Source organism: Apus apus, chromosome 15 (genome assembly GCF_020740795.1).
Source record: "Apus apus isolate bApuApu2 chromosome 15, bApuApu2.pri.cur, whole genome shotgun sequence".
Classification (NCBI taxonomy): Eukaryota; Metazoa; Chordata; class Aves; order Apodiformes; family Apodidae; genus Apus; species Apus apus.
In genome coordinates, this window is record NC_067296.1 from 3,204,648 (window position 1) to 3,225,414 (window position 20,767).

A 20,767-nucleotide genomic window follows, 5' to 3' on the forward strand; every position below is an offset into this window, starting at 1 on the left:
CTTGAAAATGTGGCACTGTAATAGCTGATCCTGTGGCTGGGTGATGCAGTGGGAATACACCTGCCTTTCATTTCTAGGTATCAGTATCCAATTCCAGTTTGACTCCAAGTAAAATGCAATAATAAATAAAAGCAGTAAAAGAAAAGTATTAGATTCATTCGAGTCCCCATATACAACATCAATGTATAGGCCAAAAGTCTAGGTCCAAACTGGCATTTTCGACTAAAAAAGACTTTAAAGTACTGACTAGAATAAACTGGCTGAGCATGTTAACTTTGCACATGGTAGGTTCAGCCCTTGGTTTATTTATATATAAAATATAATAGGTAATTGTTCACTTAAGACATAGTGGATCTGTAATTTACTGTGTAGCATCAGAGCAGTAATAAAAAAAGACCCACTAGGGGGAGAAAGCCCTTGTCCTGACAGTTTCTTTTGAGAAGAACTCAGTTTGTTCCCCCAAACCTCCCCAGCCACACCAGGGACCCCTGATGGAGCCTGTCTGCTGCTCCCCATCCTCACAGAAAGTCCCAAGATGACCCAAAGTTCAGCTCAAACTATTCATCTGGTATATTAGAAATCATTTAAACCCTCCAGTCTTTCTAGGGAGATTCTGTGGAGGAGAGGACTGTCAGCATATGGAAATAACTCAGCTTAGGAGAAGAGGATGTAGGAACTAGTCGTTGGTTTTGAAGGGTAAAATGTCACTGATGGCCAATTTTTAACCCAGTGCAATTCAGCAGATATTTGATACTTCTCTTTCCTTCTTCTGCCTTTATGCAGTGGAACAGGAGATGCTTTGCAATATTCTGTCCACAATTAAAATAAAAGTCTCTTTATAGGGCTGCAATGCTCCCACAACAGAACAGAGCTGCCATGTGGCTGTAAAAGCCCTGAATCAAAGGCCATTTATCTCCAGTCCATCCAGGCAGTGACTGCAGATACCACATAATCTACCCAGTAGTTTTATCACTTGATAATCATAGCACATACATAAATATGATTCCTGAACCAGGTCATGGTAGTGATTGTTTTCAGTTCTATATGCTGCATGGTTGTTTCTGGCATACATCATTGTTAAACTTCATACTGCTCATCAAGATTTTTCAGGAATCCACTTCTTTCCATGCAGGGGGGCTAACCAGGCACTGCACTGTGCTGTAGCCTCCTGTAGGCACTCAGCAGAGCAAATCTCACAGCAGTTCTGGGAGCATGAGAGAAGCTGAAAGCCAAATAATGGGGGGTTTTATATTCCTTTTGACAAACCCCTTCCCACTCTGGCAGCAGAGGTATTTTGAGAAGAGGGATAGCAAAGCTCAGTGTAAGTGCAGTTCTGCACGCTCAGTATGCTCTGCCATCATCTTCCTCTGGGGCTAAGAGGCTTCCAAGATGGTATGGCAGCAGTCAGGTCATTTAGCTGGTTAGGAGGCCTGGCAGCAGCTTCTTCCAATGGGACAACACCCAAGAGTGGTCTTTCCTTTCAGTAGCTGCCTTTCCTCTCCTCACCAGGTGTAAGACATCCTGAGAATGGTGTTTATTAAATCCTAAATATCTTTAAATCATCTGGTGCCCAGCATTGAGAATGGATATTTCAAAACAGGTAACCATCTACTGACAGAAAACCATTTTGAGAACAACGTTGTACAAAAATACTGGATAGCAACACTAGAAGGATTGTTGTCTCCTTGAGTCTCACCTCTTGCCTAGCACAGGCCATAGATTTCATGAAGTGATTGGAAGTAAAGAAAGTTCTTCCATTTGTCTCTCTGTGGGAAGCTTCTGCTGGTAGGACATGGGTAGCCAGGGCAGGACCTCAGGCTTGATGCCTCTTGACTTTAGACCACATTCAGGTGGTTTGACAGTGAGTTAAGCCTTTAGGTTAATTTCTTTTGTATATCCTTCTGGTCACCATTCCTCTTCCTTGAGGTCTTTTGGCTCAGAGGGACCTTTATTGGGTCACTGGCACCTCTTGGAGGCTTCTCTGCAAGTCTCAGTGTGCAGCCTTGTCACATGGAGCTCCAGCACTTGAAGACGAGTCATTACAGGAAAATTGTTTTGAACACTTTTATCTCTCAGAGCTGTGATAAGAGCACCTTGCAAAGGTGAGCTGTGTTTTCAGAGCAGTTGTTTGAAATCAGAATGATACATTTAGGTGATGTATTAGTGGGCTTGATGAGATTTTCATACCTGGGACTACATGGAACATGTGTTTCTTAAAGCCTGTCTGTTCAGGTGTTTGGCCTGAAGAGCCAGAAAGTGCCTGAATGTACAGATGGGGTATAAAATGCTGACATTTTAGACTCTTTTTATCTCTTTTAGGCTGGGACCATTGTCTCTAACACTTTCTGTGACTTGTAGCTGAAGCAGATGTGTATTCAGGTTCTTGTGCCATGGGGTTTTGTCTGGGAACATCTATGATGTTTGGGTTTATATATCAGCTCTGAGACTGGTAAAATAAAGCAACTTTGCCCATCCTGCTTTCTACACAATCTTTTCAGAGCACTGGAGCTTTCTGCCCTCTCCTTCCCAGTGCACTGGGCAGGCTCAGAGCCTGCTTCCTTAGCAGGGGCTGGCAACAGCAGAGCTTTGGTGGAGAGATCTCCCTGCTCCTGCCGAGAAAACCGAGGGAGCGGGAATGGGAGGAGAGATGAAAATAGATGCAACACAAATTGTCAGTTTGCAAAATGACTTTTTACCAGAGCACTGCTCTGAATACACAGTGACACTGTACGGATGATTCTTGGCCCGTTAAATAACAGTTGCCCCTGTATTTATTGCTCTGGAGTTGTGCCTGACAGTTTTATTGCATGCAGACTGGCACATTATGAAAAGAAAAGTAAATAGGTCTGTGGAATCATGGCTGCAGTATTCCTGTTTAAGGGAAAAACAACTCTTTGGTTTTACCACATGTTTGAAAAAAGAAGACAGTTCTCCCTCAGTGTTTTACTGCAGTTCTCCCTCCCTCCTCCCCTTTCTACCTTAAACAGTCTGGATTTGTTTTGCTCGTCTAATTAGGCAATAGCAGCTGATTGGATTTGAATCAACAGCATTATATCATTGCAAAAGCTGCCTCAGTTGATGGACAAGAGAGGCAACAGCCTGTTTATTTGCAAAAGCTATAAAATGTCCTGCCTGTGCCATGCACGCAGAAAAGTACATTAACTTCAGCTTTTTTATAATTCTTTGAGAGTAGATATACTGCTAAGGCACTTGAACTCTTTTATGATGTCAAGCTTCTGTTATTTTCTATTATCCTTGGGATGAAACCAAAAGAAATCCCACATATGGTCTCATGCAACAGAATCTATGCTTTGTAAATAGTTGAGGCCATATCCCTCAGTGTGCTGTCCAACCCCCACAAATTAAATGAGCCATTATTAAATTTTGTACAATATGTATTCGGGTTAAACCACCTCTTTGTTAAACAACTTCAATGAGGGTGCACAGCAGCAGTGCTGAAAATGTGTTTTACTGACTTGTTTCCTTCCTCAGAAATCCTGCAAGGAAAGATAAAGCTATCTCCTTTTATCAGCCAAGATTTGGGTTTAATGACTTGCCCTCTTTCCTCCCAGCCTTTTCTGTCTGGTCAGTTGAGAGCAGAAGTAACTCTTTTTTTTCTCATGTATGCCTCCATATTTTTGCCCTCAGTTGGTCACTGTCATCTCCAGCTGTGAACACCTGGACAGCATTCCTTGGTACTCCTTTGAGTGCCACAGCAGCCCAAGGCTGGCTGTATGTAAACATGCTGCTAACAAACCCAGTGAGGTAAAATCCCACAAAGCCAGGAGTTTTTCACTGATTTAGCTGAGATGCAGAGTCAACTAGTTGGGTAAAAAGCAGTGCTTGCTAGTTCAACCATATCCCTTCTAGCTTAACAGTTGTAATTGTCTGCAGGAATTCCTACAGGATTAGAATTGCAAGACAAGACATATATCTAATGTATGCAGGGGCCTGCTGTTTGTTTACAGCCAGATTCATTTGCCACCTGAATTAGTATTTATACCTTGAAATGTTTTCTTTTTCTTTTTGACACAGAAAAGCAAGATGGGTTTTTCTCAGTGCCTCACCAAACACATGGAGGTTTTGGTAGCTCTTCAAGTCCCTGTGTTGGCAGGTGGTTTTGGGAACAGGGAATTGAAGACAGCCTGGCCTCCTACCAGCCTTGGTGGCCCAGATGGAGCACGTTCAGGCTTTCCTGATATGGCTTCCTTGGTGTCTGATAGGAATTGAACTCAAGGTGCTTCCCCCTCAGCAGAGCTGCTGGCAAGGTGCACTTCTGAAACCTGACTCCCTGTTGTAATGAATGCTTGAAGAACAAATATCTTGGAAGCTTGAGGTGAAATGGTCAAAGGTGTTGAAAAATTTGGTGTAGAGGGGAGGCAGGAATCAGGTGGACAAAAGGATCACAGGAGCTTGTTTGCTTAGCTTAAGAAACTCTGCTGAAAACAACCTTTTCTCCTATTCACTCTTATTGCCCTTCCATCTATATCTCTAACAGTCTCCAGAGCTGAAATGAGTAGAAAGGACAAAATGTGTCTTTGAAAGAAAATCTCTGTAGCTGCAGTAGTGCCATGGGTCAGCCTGGTTCTCTGCTGTCCCAAATCCCAGCTTCAATTGCTGCTCAGGTCACTCTGAAAAAGAAGTTTATTTGTCTCACACAAAATAGTTACTCATCACACCGAGGGTGCCAGTGTCACTGTGACAGGCAGTGCTGGGCAAGGCTCTGCAGGGACAGAGTCCTGAGATATATGTGCAGGAAGATTACATTTCATTGGGAAAGGCTGTGCCTGGCCTGGCTGGGGCTCTCGGGCTCATTTTCATAGATACCAGATTGATTGTGACGTGACAAGGAGTATTTTTCTCTTGTCTGGAAGGGACAGAACAAGGCAAACAACAGCACTCAGCTAAACAGGCTCTTTCTAGTCAGCTATATAAAAGGTACCTGCCACACTTGTAAATATGAGAGAGAAAATGGTGTCATCAGCCTGTAATAAGGTATTCGAGCCTTAGATTGCCATCTGTCAATGATATTTTAGCTTATTTTCTTTCAGGAAAGAAAGTGAGCTTATTTTCTTTAATCTCCTGAGAAATTACTCCAGTTATTTACAGCACTGGATTTCCTTAAAAAAGATTGTGCTGAAGCCAAGAGGATTATTCCACCAAATAGGGTTTTTTGTCTTTGTTTCACTGCATTAGCTTATTTTAACACAGTAAAGAAAACTCCAGCTACTGTTTTGTGGAGGCTACGAGTTTTCTTCCTTGCTATTTCTTCTTGCTCTGAAACAACCCCCATAATACAGTATTATCAGCTACACACCACTTAGAAGTGAAGAAACCCAGACTACCCAGGGATGATTTTTTAAAAAGTCAATTTTTATACTAACATTTTCATGGTTTTATTTGCTCTCTTTTTTGAGCCTCAGCTAATTGAATATGCCCCATCATTTGGGTGTTATCAAGCTAGAAAGGTTTTTGAGTGAACACAGAGCTTTGCAATCAACCTCAAAGAACTGAGACTCCAAATACAATAACAAAAACCCCCCAAAACCCAGAGCAGGCAGCACTGTCAGCACTGGTTATGGTCCCAGTTTTGGTGCAGATGTACAGTAGCAGGGGTAGAGAAAGAAAAAGAAGTAATGGTGAAGGAAAATCCCCCCCATTTGCCTTCAGATGCTCAGGGATGTCTCACCAAGCAATAAGTGGTGTGTGAGTCAGTAAAAGGACATGATGTGGGCATATCCACTTCTACAATTTCTAAGTCCTCCTCGAGGAGTGTGTTTCTCACTCCAGATACAAAACCCACATTTAGCGAGCTGAGGATCAGGAATTCAACATTTAAATTACACTCAAGGGACTCAGGTGGGATCAAATCCCATACCCTGCTAGAAGGAGCCTGCGAATACACCTGGAGGCAGCTGCGTGCAACTACTGATGTGTAGATTTGAAAACTGGGAGACATTTCCCAGCAGAATCACTCTTCCCTAAATATTGCAACTTCCAATAACTAAAGCTGCTGATGTTGAAAAAAGCCTAAAGAATCAGCTCCAAACCCCATTATTCTTTTCACCACCAGCTAATGAATTTTCCCCTGCCCTTCTACATTAATTTTCTTCTTGCAAGCAACGACTTTTTTTTTTTTTTTCCCTTTCTTTTTTTTTTTTGACATTACTTTCAGTTATTTCTGGTGTTGGAGCTTTGATATCTAGTTAGTACAATCTGTAAATACAACTCTGCAGACATTGCTTGAGGGCAGATTTTGACCCGGAGCGCTCCGTCTGTTTCTTCTTTTGAAAATATATCTACAAAGAGCTGTTTAAAGACAGGGGCTGACCCTGCAGGCTGGAGCTTCAGCAAAGAGTTAATGTGAGAAGCGGGAAGTGGAATGTGATGGTGGCCAACTTCTCCCTGTCACACACAGTTGTTTTGGCACGAAAATCCTCTATTATGACACAGTGTTGCCAACTCTCCCCGTTTTAATACGATTCGCGTGTTATATTTGTTTGGGTTTTTTACCTTAAAGTCCTGGTTTCTGGAGGGATGCCAGTGTGAGACATTCGACTTCCTGCCCCCCTTCCCCAGAGTGAGTTTCTACTTCATGATTCAGAACAAAGACTTGAAAATAGGATTTTAACACATTTTAAAGACTCTGAAAAGCAGACGATAAACAGCTCGACGTGTATGATTTTTCTGAAAGACAATACCTCATGTTTTTGTGAGGGCTGGCTCGTGACTTAGAACTGTCTCTGGTTGGCAGCACTGTTGTTATAATTAATGACTAAGTTTAATTATTCTGCTGTTGTTGTTATCAGTCATATCCACGTCTATATATTTATATAAGTTGCAAAATAAATGCATGGAATAGACATGTTTGTGCTGCAGGAACCGGTTTGTATCTGTACAGAGAGCTGTATAGATACAGCAGTTGTCTAAGGAGGAGAGGGAAGAAGTAGGCAAGAGGTTAGAAATCCTCTTTAAATTTGAGCGTGGTTTCTCTGTGTAGGTGTGTAAAAAAGGTGGGGAACTTAGACCCAGAAAGGAGGACTGGTTGACCCTCTTCATAATAATTTAAAGATTGCTTTACCTTGTTTGAAGGTGGAGATGTTGCTTGTGCAGGACAGGTGACATCTCTGGTGGTACTTCAAGAGCTGATGAGCAGCTCCAGAAAAAGCAGGCAGAGCTTCTCCCTCCCAGCACCTGCCTCCAGGACTGGGCCTTCTTACACTGTATTTTTTAATGAGTTAGCCTCGTGAAGGTTGGTTTTATGCTGAAGGATGTACCATCCATCATAAAACATGTCTTGATATCATCTGCTTGTATTGGTCTGATAGATGTCTAATTGTCAGGCTACAGCTGACCTGGATAAAATGTGCTGATGAGGAAATGGTCTCAAGTTGCACCACGAGAGGTTTAGATTAGCTATTAGAAGAAACTTCTTCACCAAAAGGGTAATTAAACACTGGGACAGGCTGCCAGGGGAGATGGTTGGATCACCATCCTTGAAGGTGCTGAAAAGCAGTGTAGATGTGGTGCTTAGGAATGTGGTTTAAGCACTGGACTTGGTAAAGTTAGGTTTATGATTCATAGAGTTGGGTTATGGTTGTACTCGGTGATCTTGAAGCTCTTTTCCATCCAGAATGATTCTGTGATGGTGGCAGCTGGGGATGCTGAGCTAGTGGAGGCCGTGCTCAGGTCTCAGCATGTAGACATCAGTGGGAATGACCTCTGCCTCAGAGCCACGTCTCAACTTGCAGACTGGCAAACGGGCTGCTCACAGGGCTCGTGCAGCCCTCACTCCCTCCCTCCACAGCCGCCCATGTCAGGCTGATAGCAGGCCTGGGGTGCCAGGTTGGCCACCTTCCCTGCCTGAGAGCTGGTTGAGTTGTCACCTCCGCTCGCAGTGCCACCCTGACAAAGGGCACCTACAGGAGGGTTTTGACAGAAGAGAAATGGGATTCACTGTTTGTCTTTGTTTGCATGGCTCCTCCTTCCTTCAGCCCCACAAAACTCCTCCCTGCTTATAGATATAAAAAACCAAACCAAAACACACACACAAACCCAAAACCTTGCATCGTAGACATATGTGTGTATTGAGGCAAAGCAGAACATGAGGTTATAAAGGATATTTCAGAAAATTGCAGTACTTTTTCTGCAGATTCTCTTCCTTGTTGAAAGTACAGGATCCCATGCATGGGGGCATCTCTTGACACAAAACTTAGCGAGGGCTTTTCTTTCAGTAAAGCCTTGGCATTGCAGCAGTGAGCCAAATGTATTCAGGAAGCACGTGAAAACGGGTAGAAATAGTAACAAGGAACCAGTCATCTTAACCCCAAATCTGCTGAACAATCACTGCACAGGAGCACTTACTTCACTGAGAACTTTTTGTGCGTGTCCACAGGGAGAATAGCAGGGCCGTGGGAAGTGCTGTGCTGCAGCACAGGCACTGAGGAGCAGCTCTGCCTGCTCTCTTGGACTGGGATGAGCTCTGTCCATCCCAGCAATCCCAGCACCAGATGGGATGAGCCTGGAGCATTCTCCGTGTGCCTTAGAGCACATCTTGCTGAGCTACTTGTAGCTCGTGCAATTAGCCACTTGTTTTATATTCTAATTGCACAGTTCAAAGCTGCATTTTCCAATTTTAGGGCTGCTTTCTGAAGCCCAGACATCAGTACTTTCCTTTTAGGTTTCTCAAACGTCCTGGCTACCAACCCCCTGCTGTGGTGTGGTCCATCAGCTCCTCGATCCAGCAACCAATCCACTGCCAATAGACACTCAGCAAGAGTTGAGAGAGTTTGTTTCAATGCCTACAGAAAGAATAAAAGAAATCTGATTTGCACCCTTCAGAGCCTCCTAAAGGTTGCATCTGAAAATTAAGAAAGGAAAACTTATTTTTAACATATTGGAGGGTGAATAGAAACCAATAACTACTTGCTTTTCTTGCTTAACTTACACTTTTACACCCTTCTGTCTAAACATAGTCTTGATGCTTCATTATTTCAGCCTGGAAAATTCCTGAAGGTTGACAAGCTGGAAAATCTGGGGTAACATTTAATTTAAGCTTTTGGACTGAAAAGTACTTGAACTCATCCCATCCTACACAATTTACCCACTTTTCACTGATGCTATTTCTTTGTTTTGGTAAAACTCCACAAATCTAATCTGCCTGTGTACTTTTGGGCAGATGAAAACTATTCCAATTACATAATTTCTCCAAATAAGTTTAATTCTATTTTCATTATCCACATCTGATTTTTTTTCCAAGGTTATGTCTTTATGTAAACATCTGGGTTAGAAAGTTACATCTTTTCAGTTCTGCAAAGTAAACCAGAGACCAAAAAGGCAGTGAAGATCAAGGCAGTACCTTGCCCTGCAGAAGCAGAGCCTCTGCTCTTTGAAAGTTGTATGAAGTTCCAGAAACCATGATGGAGTGAAAACCAATTCCTGCTAGTCAACATCCCCGTGAAGTTCTCCAGCACACAGTTAGATCCCTGCCATAAATTCAAAGTACATGAAGGAAAGGATGAAAAGATTCCCACAGCATAACAAGTGGTGCTCGAAGGGGGATGCACCGGCATCCTCCCCGCACGCCCCTGTGACTGTCATTTTAAAGAGAGCATCTTCCTGGCTGCACAAAGTTGCAGTCATCTCTGAACTTCGGCTCTCAGGGAGTGTCTCTCACTTGCCTTATCAGCCTTTGTGTGGCAGATAGAGCTTAGATAAAATTTGCAGTTGGTACAGCCCAGCAGCCCCTCTGTTGGCCGTCCCTCTGCCCTCCAGGCTCACAAATGGGCACATGCTGGCAACCAGCAGCTTTGGGGAGCCAGCAAAAACACCCTGTCCAGGGTTCCAGTGTCCAGGAGAAAGGTTTGTGAGAGACAGAGAGAAAGCTGGCACTTCTAGTGATGTGGTGGCCTTTTTTTTTTTTCTTTTCTTTCAGTAAGAAAAAGCTTTTTCTTGTTTTTGACAGTCGTGGCAGCAGCACCTTTCCCAGATCACTCTGCACTAGCACAGACAAGTCTGCCATGATGTTTTAGTAAGATTTGGAGCATGACAGAGAATTATCTTATTTTTTAGTTCAGAAGGCCCTGGTGCGAGGACACTGAGTACCAAGAGGGAGTTCCCAAACACCCAGTTGGCAACAGCTGAAGAGCTTGAAAATGAAAGCACAGGCTACATAACTAAAACAGTTGCACTTTAGGTGGTTTATGTGGATGTTGTTGTGGGGTTTTTTTGAAAGAGAAATTAAAATTTTGAAGAGTCCTAAGGATTGTTGGTCTTGAGGTTGGTTCTTCTATGGCAGTATAAGAAGAGACTCAGGCCCTTTGTTCATATGATAAGATCTCTAATACACATGTGAATACTGAAGGTAAGTAACTGTGTCCAACTCCTCTGGGAGACAAATTCATTACTGCAGCAAGGGGTTTCCATCATATTGCTGTAATTTGATCACTTCAGTGCTGCTGGTAAGAGAGTCTACAGCAAATGCTCAGAGAATTATCAGCTAATAACTCCTGAAGGCCTGCAGCTGATATTAAAGTTGAACTTCTATGAAACTGGATTTTCTTCTGCAAAACAGTAAAAAGCATCTTGAATCTGTGCTAAATGAGAAAGCGTTTTTTCCCTTTGCATGGGGGTTAGCTTATTCACTTCAACACTTGCCCTGCCAGACTTTTGGCCAGCAACTAGCAATATTTGGCCACTCCAGCTTGCAGAATTATTTCTGTCACAGCTGTGACTGTGACTTCTGCTTCTTTATCTGCATGGGTGCAACTTCACCCCAGTTAGTGCTGGTGGCAGGGCAGCTGGACATAAAAGGTCCTGGAGAAAATGTGACAGTTACCTGCACTGTGGGCAGGAGTTAATATTAGTGTACCCACTATTGGCTCCAATTGAGGGGCTAATAAATTCTTGCAAGGCTTGTGGGGCTGAATGGGAGGCTTGCTGGTGATTTCAGGAGGTTGAAGTGCAGAAGTTGTAATAATGATCATTTTGTTAAAGAAATAATACATCAATAAATCTGAGGAAATAAAGGACATACAGAAAAAACAACAAACTGAGCACTTGATGGTATATAACCTGCACTGGCACATTCTCACACTTAGCTAATTACTGAGCAGACAGCATTATTAGAAACAGAATAAGATACTTCAGTCACTGTCTTGTTGGCTGCACTTGACATTGAGACAATGGAAGAAGGGAGGTTCTTGCTATCTGGCAGACAGAGTAGAAAATAATGCTGATTCACTGTCCAGCAAAAAAACTCACAAAACCCCCAAAAATTCAATAAACAAACAACTGGCTGAGAAGGGCTTTTGAGAGAATACTGGATATTTTGACTGACCTTCTCTTTTAATATAGCTGTGGAATATAGGAAGTTGCCCTCATAAAAGCAACGCTCTGCAAAATTGATTATTTCAGTGTCCTAGTGTGTTGACTGATATTTGTGTGCTACTTTTGTGGCTTGCATCATGAGAATGAACTGTATTTTAGTCACTCACCCTTTATAGAAGATCTAGCAGGCTAAATGAAGGATGGTGAATTGCCTTTTAGCTGCCTATTAATCCCTAAATTCTCTGTGTGGGTATAGTTGCTTCAGTCTGCAGGTAGATGCTTGAGCAAGGTAATTTGAATGGAGAATGAGCAAATCTGGGGCAGGTGATTGAGCACCTGCACTCAGCCTGCCTGAGCAAGGCCCCACCAAGGAGACTCCCAGGTCTTAGCACTGCAGGTCTTCTGCTCCCAGGAGTCAAGACTTCATGAAGTAAATTTAGGCTGCAAAATATATGGAGCCTGGTGATTATGTTCAATCCTCTTGATTGTTTTTGACCCCTTTGTTCTGAAGACAATTAAAAGTACAGTCAGGAAAACCCTGTAACAGCATGAAGCCTACACAGGGGATGTCTGAGGGTGGAGGACACCCAGCTTGTCAGGCTCCAGAGCAAGGAGAGGAGGAGAAGAGCTCCCAGGCTTGCCATCTTCTGGAAGATTTGTCTGTGTAAGAACAGACAAGCTGTGAGTGAGGGCAAACCTTTTGTAGGCAAAGGTAATGTCTTCTGCTATACCACTGAATATAGTTGTGGAAAAACAGCCTGGCAAGATGTTACATATGGAGGTTTTCAGGGTGAGGCATTGTTCTAGGGTGCAACTGAGAGAACACTCTCACAGGGCTTCCATTATTCAACTACCATTTTGGATGATTTCAATATTAAAATCCTGAATTTTACCAAAATAGTTTGATAAAGGTCTGGTCGTTTCTTTTGGATTTCAGTTAATCTGCTAACTGGAGTAGGAAAGCTAAGAAAGTAGTGGTTACAAAAATAGGGGGTTGTACAGAAGACAAAATTAGCTTAGACTTTTTCTACGTTTTCACTAAGTTTCTCTGACCATTGTAAAAAAACCAAAGATAAATCATCAAGTTTGCTTGGGTGTGTTTTGCAAAGGAGAGATGAGCCCAGGTGAGTCACATGAAGGTTGTGATTCAGGACCCAGCTGCAGGGGACGAGGGAGGCACTTTGCAGAGTACAAATAAGGGAGGACAGAGGAGAGAAGCAATGAAAATCAGGTGTGAGCAGGGAGCCAGCTGGTTGGCATCAGGGAAGGAATAAATGCCCAGAGAGGGAGAGGAGCTGTGCTGGGTCTGTGGCAGCATGGAAGGTCTGGGACGTGAAGCCTGTGAAAGAGGAGGCCCTGGCTGGATAAGGTAGGCTGGTGGAGGAAGTTTTAAAACTTCTTAAGTTTCTGTTTTGTGCTTTTGCTGTTGTAGAGAAATGAATTAGTCTGATGTGTCTTCTGTCAAAGTCTGACTCTTTCAGCTCAAAAGCTGTTTTAGTCTTTTGTGGTGGCCTGTGATGAGGGAAAGGGCTAGGTGAGTTTGCCTCAGAGGTCTCTGCTTTGTGATCCTGGAGAGCCCAACCTACCTTTGATGCAGACTTGGGGGCTGGTACCCAGAGATATTTGCATTTGTATGAATTTAATTTTAGCAGAATGAATACTGGAAGGAAATTAAGTGTAACTTACTCCAGGTCATCTTGGTTAATCAAAGAGACAGTCTAGCCTGCAGCTGACACTGGTAGGGTCTAGAGCATAGAGAGCAAGCAAAGATAAAAATATGTTTAAAAGTAAAATGGTTTTGATCATGGCAGAATTCCCCTTCTTAAAGTCAAATCCTTCTCTGTCTGAAGCCATTATCAAATCCTGCTAACCTGTGTGGGAGGTCAGTTGTTTGAAGCCTGCTGCAATGGGCAGTCTTTCTGCTTCTGCCTTGTTTGGTGGGGCTGTGGGATGAGGGGTGCTGGGGAGAAGCTGCATTTGTATTTTTTAATGAAGAAGAAAGACCTTCTGGAGAAGGGGGAGGTGGGTAGAGAAAACTCCAGACTGTGGGGGAGACACCTGGGCAAAGGGAGAGGGAGGTCTAAAGGCTGTGGCTGGCTGGGGAGCCTCAAAAAGGGACTGAGGGCCTGTGTAGAGCTGACAGCAACACAGACATTTGTTAAACTGGGTTGAAAATAGACCTGAAAAGGCTTTGTGTGTATAAATAATAGTGGTAAGGAGCAGGCTGCTTTTAAAAACCCCACTTAATTTTGCTGTGGTTTTTTTTAATTCTATTTTAAAACTGTATGTGCTTAATGGCTGTTAAAAGAAAAAGTGTTGTGTTTGTTTTAAACTTCAATGCTCTGAGGAGGTCTGGGCATGTTTACCTGAAAACTGTGGCTTACCATGAATCCTGCCATGTTTATCTACTTGAGAAGGTGATTCGGTGCCTTGTTTGCCTGGATGAAATAGTGAGTTAGTTAAAAAAAATGAAAATTGAAATTATCCTGCAAACTGAAGTTCTGACTTAAGGGATATTATCTCTCTCTTGGTGTGTGTGGTGCTTTTTGGGTTTAGTTATTTGTTGTGGGTTTTTTTTTTTTCCCCTCAAGATCATTCCAGTAATGAGAATGTAAGCTTTTCACAAGGGTTTGTAAAAGTTGGCAGTGAATTATTATTGGTCTGTTGGGTGTTTAAACTGCAAATATTGTGCTCAAAATCATGCTTTACAAGGAAAGCTTGTCTTGAGAGATTTATGGCTGTAGTCATGTAGGGTAGAGTAAATTGAACAGGGCACGTGAAGCTGGATCAGTTGTGGCTTTCTTGACTGGGTTACTCTTTGCACTAGCTATGAGAGCTGTTACCTGGTTTGAGTCTTCAGGGAGTGTATTTGAGTGCAGGGCACTGGCAGGAAAAGCCTTCTGGAAACTCTGGAAGTCAGCACCTAGCAGACCAGGACTGAAAAATGATGTGTGTGTCTGTCTGAGGATTTGCTAGTGCAAGCAGGTCTCCTCTGTGCCTTCTTAAAGGGGATGAGGTTGGAAGTGATTCCCAGCCCTTTATTATGCCCTTTAGAAGTGCTGCCACATATGGCAGCAAAAATAGGAGGCAAGACTAAAAAGACTTGTAAATAATCTAAGATCCATTATTGGCTGTGCAGCAAGTGGTTCATTTTATTATTATTTATTGTGCTTCTTGGCTGCTTTCTTCAGGAGTAGATGGGCTTGACTAGTAATTAGCACCTGAAATTAGCTGACATTTTGGTTCTCTGCTTGATACTGTGATGGTCAGTGGCTCACCAGCTGCAGCAGAAACAGCAGCCCAGTGACTGACTGACCTAACCCTGCTGCATGAGCAGTGACCTTAAAATCCCACCTGCTTTGGAGGAGTTGCTCAGTTGAAGTCTTTCTCTTGCCTTCCCATACTCAAGCATACCAAAAGTCATCCAAGTTATTTTTCAGTTCATTTTGTTTGCTTTGTCAGCCTAAAAGAGTTTTGAGGTGCAATTTGCAGCACAGCTCCTGTGTTCCACTCTATTCTAAAATAATTAGGAGATTATTTTGGTCAATATGACTGAACTATGATTTAATGCTTTTCAATGGCTAGTTGCATTAGTGACTCTTTAAGGATTAGAGGCTTAATGAAATGCACACATCAGGGCAGTGATTTAGTCTTTTTCTCATAAAAATCTTCACATCAAGATAATAAACCAGAGGAGTAAAAATCATTTTGACAAACCTGTCTGGTTTTCAGGCTGTGTGGAGTGTGAGATAATTACCTGTGGGCCACTTTCATTGTGCTGGGGGTTGTAGAGAGGGCAACTTTCAGGAAAGGTGTAAAGTTCCTGTGTGGGCAATTTCAGTTTCAAGGCTGGGAATGAAGAGCATGAAATCTCCATTCCTTGCATATCAGGAGGTGTATCCTCAAACATATCAAAATGTGTGTTTGCCAACTAGTCACTTTGAATTTTTCAGTATTTATTCTCAAATACTGTACTGGACAATGGGATCACTCATATTAACCAACCATGTTCCAGCCCACTTTCAAAATTTAATAGATCAGCTAAATATTAGCAACCTGACTGGTCTGGTAACTCTTTTGCTTTCTGAAGCTTTCCTATCAGTCAAACCACATTTCTCTTTGGTTTCTCAAAGTTGATAGATAAGTGTAAGACTTGATTTGCCAGCTGTCCAATGGCCTGTGTGAAGCAAGTTTGGTGTCTCTCCAGGCTGCAGTAGGCAGGTCTTCTGTCCTGTGAACTTGCTGTCTTCTACTTTACTGGAAGCCCTTTTTTCTTCTCACCCTTGACTGTGGCACTTGGGTAAAGGATCAAGGACAGTCCTCCTGTAACCAGTCCCATTCTGTGCAACCTGCTAAACTCATGGCACTTCTTGAAAGTCATAAACTTCTGAATGCAGCTGGAGAAGCCACAAAAAATAGAAATAATGTTTAGAGTTATTCAGAACTTGCAAAAATGTTTCTAAACTCAGGCTGGATCTCTGGTGCTGATGCATTGCAAGATGTGCTGTCCCAATGTGTTGGTTTTTTTTTCTCCCTCCTTCCTGTAGTTGGTGCAGGTGGAGTCAGGTGCTGCTAGATTTGGTCTCCCATCTCTATAGAGGAAGATACTGCATCCCCAGGCTGCCCTTCAGATAAAGTAAGGAAATAAATGGAGAGGTTGCATTGGAGTCATTGCATTTGTGCAGAGCTGTGCTCCTGTTGTGCAGCTGTAAGACACTGGGCAAGCTGGGGATGGAAGAGGGAGCTGCATCTCCTTCTTGTTAGATCTATGTAAAGGTTGGGGAAAGAGTAGAACTTGCACATTTATCACATCTCACTTATCATTGGCACCACTTCTAATCTTGGACTTCTAAGAGAGACATGAGGAGGATGAATAAGACTCCAGGGAAGTTTAAATGTATTTTCTTAGGCATAATGGGAAGACTTCCTAGAGAACTCTCTTGTTTCTGTAGACTGGCTGCCCTTAAGCTGCTGTCTTGGCATCTCTCTCCATATTTGTCTTCCTGGTCATCAAAGCTGAAATGATTCTCAGAATTGCTACATTTCAATGAACTGCTTTCTGCTACTATGGTTCAGTGATGTTTTTTCTTAGATAATAATTTTAAGGTTGAAGTCAATTCTGAACTTGAGCATAATACAGAATGTACAATAACTTCCTGGTTATCCAAGTAAACTCTTGTTTGTTTGAGCATTTTTTAGTGTTTATTTGACTTTGTGATACTGTAGTTAAAGCTAGGACAGCTTTTCAAAACTGATTTAGAGAAGGCAAAATTCAGGTATAATTTGAAAGCAGGTAGGATATGAAGAGATGCTTTTTTGAGGGATCTGCATCAAAGTAAAAGACTTTGAATCTGTTTTTTTTCACTCTGCTGCCATGAAAAGGAAGTGTCACTGCTTATGTCATCTTTTCTTGTTAATGAACTAACTGACTGGGTCTGAATGTTGTGACCTGGGTCTGTGAATGTGCTTAATTTATAATTAACTTATTCTGACAAGCTGTACTACTGCTGCCTTACTTATTGCTTGCTTTTGTGATGCTTGAAATGGTTCTTTTCATCTCTGAGATGCTACTAGCAGCTACACATGCTTTGCTAACTAGGTTACCCAGCCACGCTGCCCCTTCCTTTGTTTGCTCACTGACAATCCTTCCAGTTTGATGTTTACAATAAAGAAGCTAATTCCATGCAGTATTTTGAGGACAAAGTCCTGATTTGGAGACAATAGAGAGGGTGTATGGGCAAGATCTGAAGGGTAGGCAGGGTGCTTAAGTGATGCCCCTGGAAAAAGGATACAGAGGAGAGGAAAGGGGAAAGTGATCTTATTCACCTCTGTAAAACAGGGCCTGTAGTATAACAAATAGCCAAGTGAACCTGCTGATAATGGGGAGAATCATGAGCTTAATGTACCCAAGGTGGAATGGTTAGCAGGAGCAGGTAGTGGCCTCATTCTCAAGCTTTGTGAGAAGGAAATAATGACAAACAAATCAATTATTCTTTAGTGTGTCTGGCAATCAAAGCTATTCCCCCTCAGAAGTCTAGCCACCCCAGAAATTGGGAGATGAAAGTATAGACCTGTGAAGGATCTTAAGAAAGTAGAACTTGTCACAGACAGGCTGCACTGGATATCCTTTCAAGCTGGGTAATGGGTGAGGAGGCAAAGTGGAACTGTAGCTCTGTGTAGGAAGGTTTATTTAAAGAGTAAGTGCAAGTAGCTCCTAAAGGTGTGTGCTGCAGGATAGACCAGTTTGTGGCTTCAATAGTGAGAATTCACAGGTGATGGTTGGCAGAAAGCACCTTCATATGGCTCAAACTGTAGGGATTTTTAGCAGCAGAAGCCAAAAAACATGTGCATGGCTCATGTAGAGGCAGCAAGGATTTAACATGTCAAATGTGCCCCTCAGAAGATCTTCAAGTTCTTAAGGGGAGTTTCCAGTGTGCTAAGGTTTTAATTCTCATCTTCCACTCACCTGTTGAAATTGTAAGTGACCTAGTGTTAAATACCTCAAAACTGGACACTTGAAAATATAAAGAGTTTTTTGGCTTTGACATATTCATGAAAGTAACCTGGAAATGAGGAGAAAGCCAAGGAGTTCTGCCTTGAAAAAGGCAGAATCCTCTGAAGCCACGGGGAGAGTTGGCCATAAAGGATTGGCATGTAGAATTGGTGAAATAAAGTGATGCACTTTTCAGCACTGCAGAGCAAAATTAAATGTCCTCATGAATACAGAGATGTCCATACATGCAAATGGAGGAGAAGCCATGAGCTGGTCACTGTCAAGAGACTGTTGGAATGACCTTGTTCACTTCACAAAAACCAAATTGCTGAGTCCAATGATCCTGGGCCAAGGACACAATCTAGTTACAAGAAACTAAAAGGCAATTTGGGGAAAGCTTTACAAACAGGTTGTAGTCAAGTTCCAGGGCTCTAGGAAAGCTTGACTTTCAGCCAGCCATTTATAAATGAGGTTTACTATATTTAGCAGACTTTGTGGCTGAGATGCATATCCATATGGGGGATTTAAGCCAAAAGACTAGAAAGCAGGAGTACTGTGTATCTGGAGAGAGAATGCAAAGAGACTAAAACATGTCTGAAAATGAGGACAGACTCTTAGTGGAAGCATTTTCTGAATGGATCAGCATAGATGACTGACAGATATGACTGTTGGCATGTAGAGATTATGAAACTACTATGAATGAAGTTTTCAGCTCAGGTGGTTACTCTGTTCTCTGCACACATGATTTTTCTGCTTGAGCCATGCATTAGTGTCTGTGTGGCTGGAGGAAGAAAACTGAGAGGTGGGCACCTTGCATGTGAGCTGCTGGACAAGGTATAATCAAGGTTAAATGCCAGAAATAAGAAGGCTTAGCCCTGGGGTTTCCTGAGATGAGGAAAATTTGTTGAAAGACACATTTTGTAGTGAGGATTGACAGGGTTTCTGTGCTGAAAGAAGTGAATCTGAATGTTCATCAGTGTTGGAAAAGGTGTTTGAAAGATGATGACAAATGTGGTTTTGCTCCTTGTTTTCCCCCTGGAGCCAGATGTGGAATAACTGAGACAAGGGAAGGATGCACTTGCTAGGAGAGAGCAATGCCTAGGAGTTAAATCACTCTCCAAATGCAAATACCCACTGGGCTTGTTAGATAAGCTATGTTAATATTGCAGCTTTCTGCCCAGCTTTCAATGTGTTCAACATCCTGCACCTGTTGGGAGGTGCCATGTGCATTTAGGCAAACAGAGGGTTCTCCAACAGCCAACCCAGATCTTGTGAGAAGCAGTTGTTGCCTTTGTCCCAGAAAAGACAGGTTTCTTGTCTGCTCCATATCAAGGTCACAAAGGAACAGGCTTTCTCCCAGCTCTTAAATTAAAACAAGAGAAAAAATAGATTCAAGTATTGGTCATATTTGTCTGAAAAGCCTCTTATTCTTCTGACAGATCTTGAGTTGAGCTGCAGGGCTTGTAAATGAATGCAGAGGTATGAATGGTGTTCTCTGCCAACAACTGACCATGTTTTCCCTGTGGAGTGCAGAGACTCGAGCAGGAGTCAAACCTTTGAATGGACTATTGCCACAGGGAAAGTGTAGGTTGGAAGACACTTCTGACCTAATAGGATAGAGAACCTCTTGCCTAAAAAAGGGTCAGCTTTGGAGCTCATGTGTTACTGAGGGAATTATTCCAGTTGACTTTAGAAAAATCTCTAGAGATGGAGATCTCGTAACTGTCCCCTGCCTCTCTGGTAATGTTTGATTGTCCTCACTGTGAAATATGTATGTAAAATTGAATTAGATTTTCCCTTTTTGCAACTTGTGTCCATGGCTTCTTATCCTTTCCTGCTGTACCTTCAGAGTTTGGCTTTATCTTCCTGTGGTCTCCAGGTTTTTAAGTTCTGAGAGACTTGTTAGTTGTGTTTTTCTCTCCCTAAGAAAGCATGGATGAGTATTGGCAGCTGAAATCAAAGCTGAATCAACATGTTTAGTTTTTTGACCTAACTTTTGATAGTAATATACAAATTAATTGAGGCCAAGGTGAGAAGATCCATAGCCCAGAGTTGGACAAGCAAATTCACAAATGTCACTGAACATAGAGTGCATGCGTGGAGCTTCAGTACCTGTAATTGAATGTGGCTTTTGGGATTCCTCTTAAGGGCAGAGGACTTCTGTACTGCCAGTCACAAGACAACTTATAGAGAGAAGACAAACCAGGTGTAGAGTCTTTTTCCTTGAAGTAGTGAGTATTTGAAGGTGGAGTAGAAAATGTCTCTGCTGCAAGAGAATCACTCAGAGTACTAGCAGATCTGCAGGACAAGAAGTGTGTTTTGCCCCTGAGGAGAGAATTTGTAGCAGTGAAGAGGTGCTGTTTTACAAGAAAAGGACACTGTAATTTCAAGACTCCATAGGGGGCAGGAATGCCTGAGGGAGGCTGGCAGTTCCCAGGAGCTCTACGTGCAGTGGGGGCTCTTTCTACTTCATCTTAAGTCAATAAAAGTTTCTTTATGATTCAATAAGTGAAGTGGAAAACTGTAACCCAAAGAGCAGAGAAGGTGTTTACCCTCCCTCCATGGCCCATCATCACAGCTTTTCCTTCAGAGATGGAGGGGAACTTCCAGGAAGCATTTGATTGTGCCACAATGCTACTTTCTGGTGGTTTTCAATTTGAAGTGGAAGGTGCCCAAGAAGTCTTATTTTGTGGTTTTGTTTGTTTTTTTTTTCTGGGTTTAGGCTGCATCAGGACATCAGACTATATCAAGAATAACAACTAGAGACTTTCATAACTTAGCAGAATACCTGCTCAGCTGCTTTTCCTTGAGGGTACTTTAGGGCAGTGGGAAGGAAATATGTAGATAATAAAGATCAGCTTCAGCAAGTTCATTTTTTTGGAAAAGTTTTTTTTAAAAGTTCAAAATGCATGAAAAATTGAAGGTTTTTTTATTAAAAAAAACCCC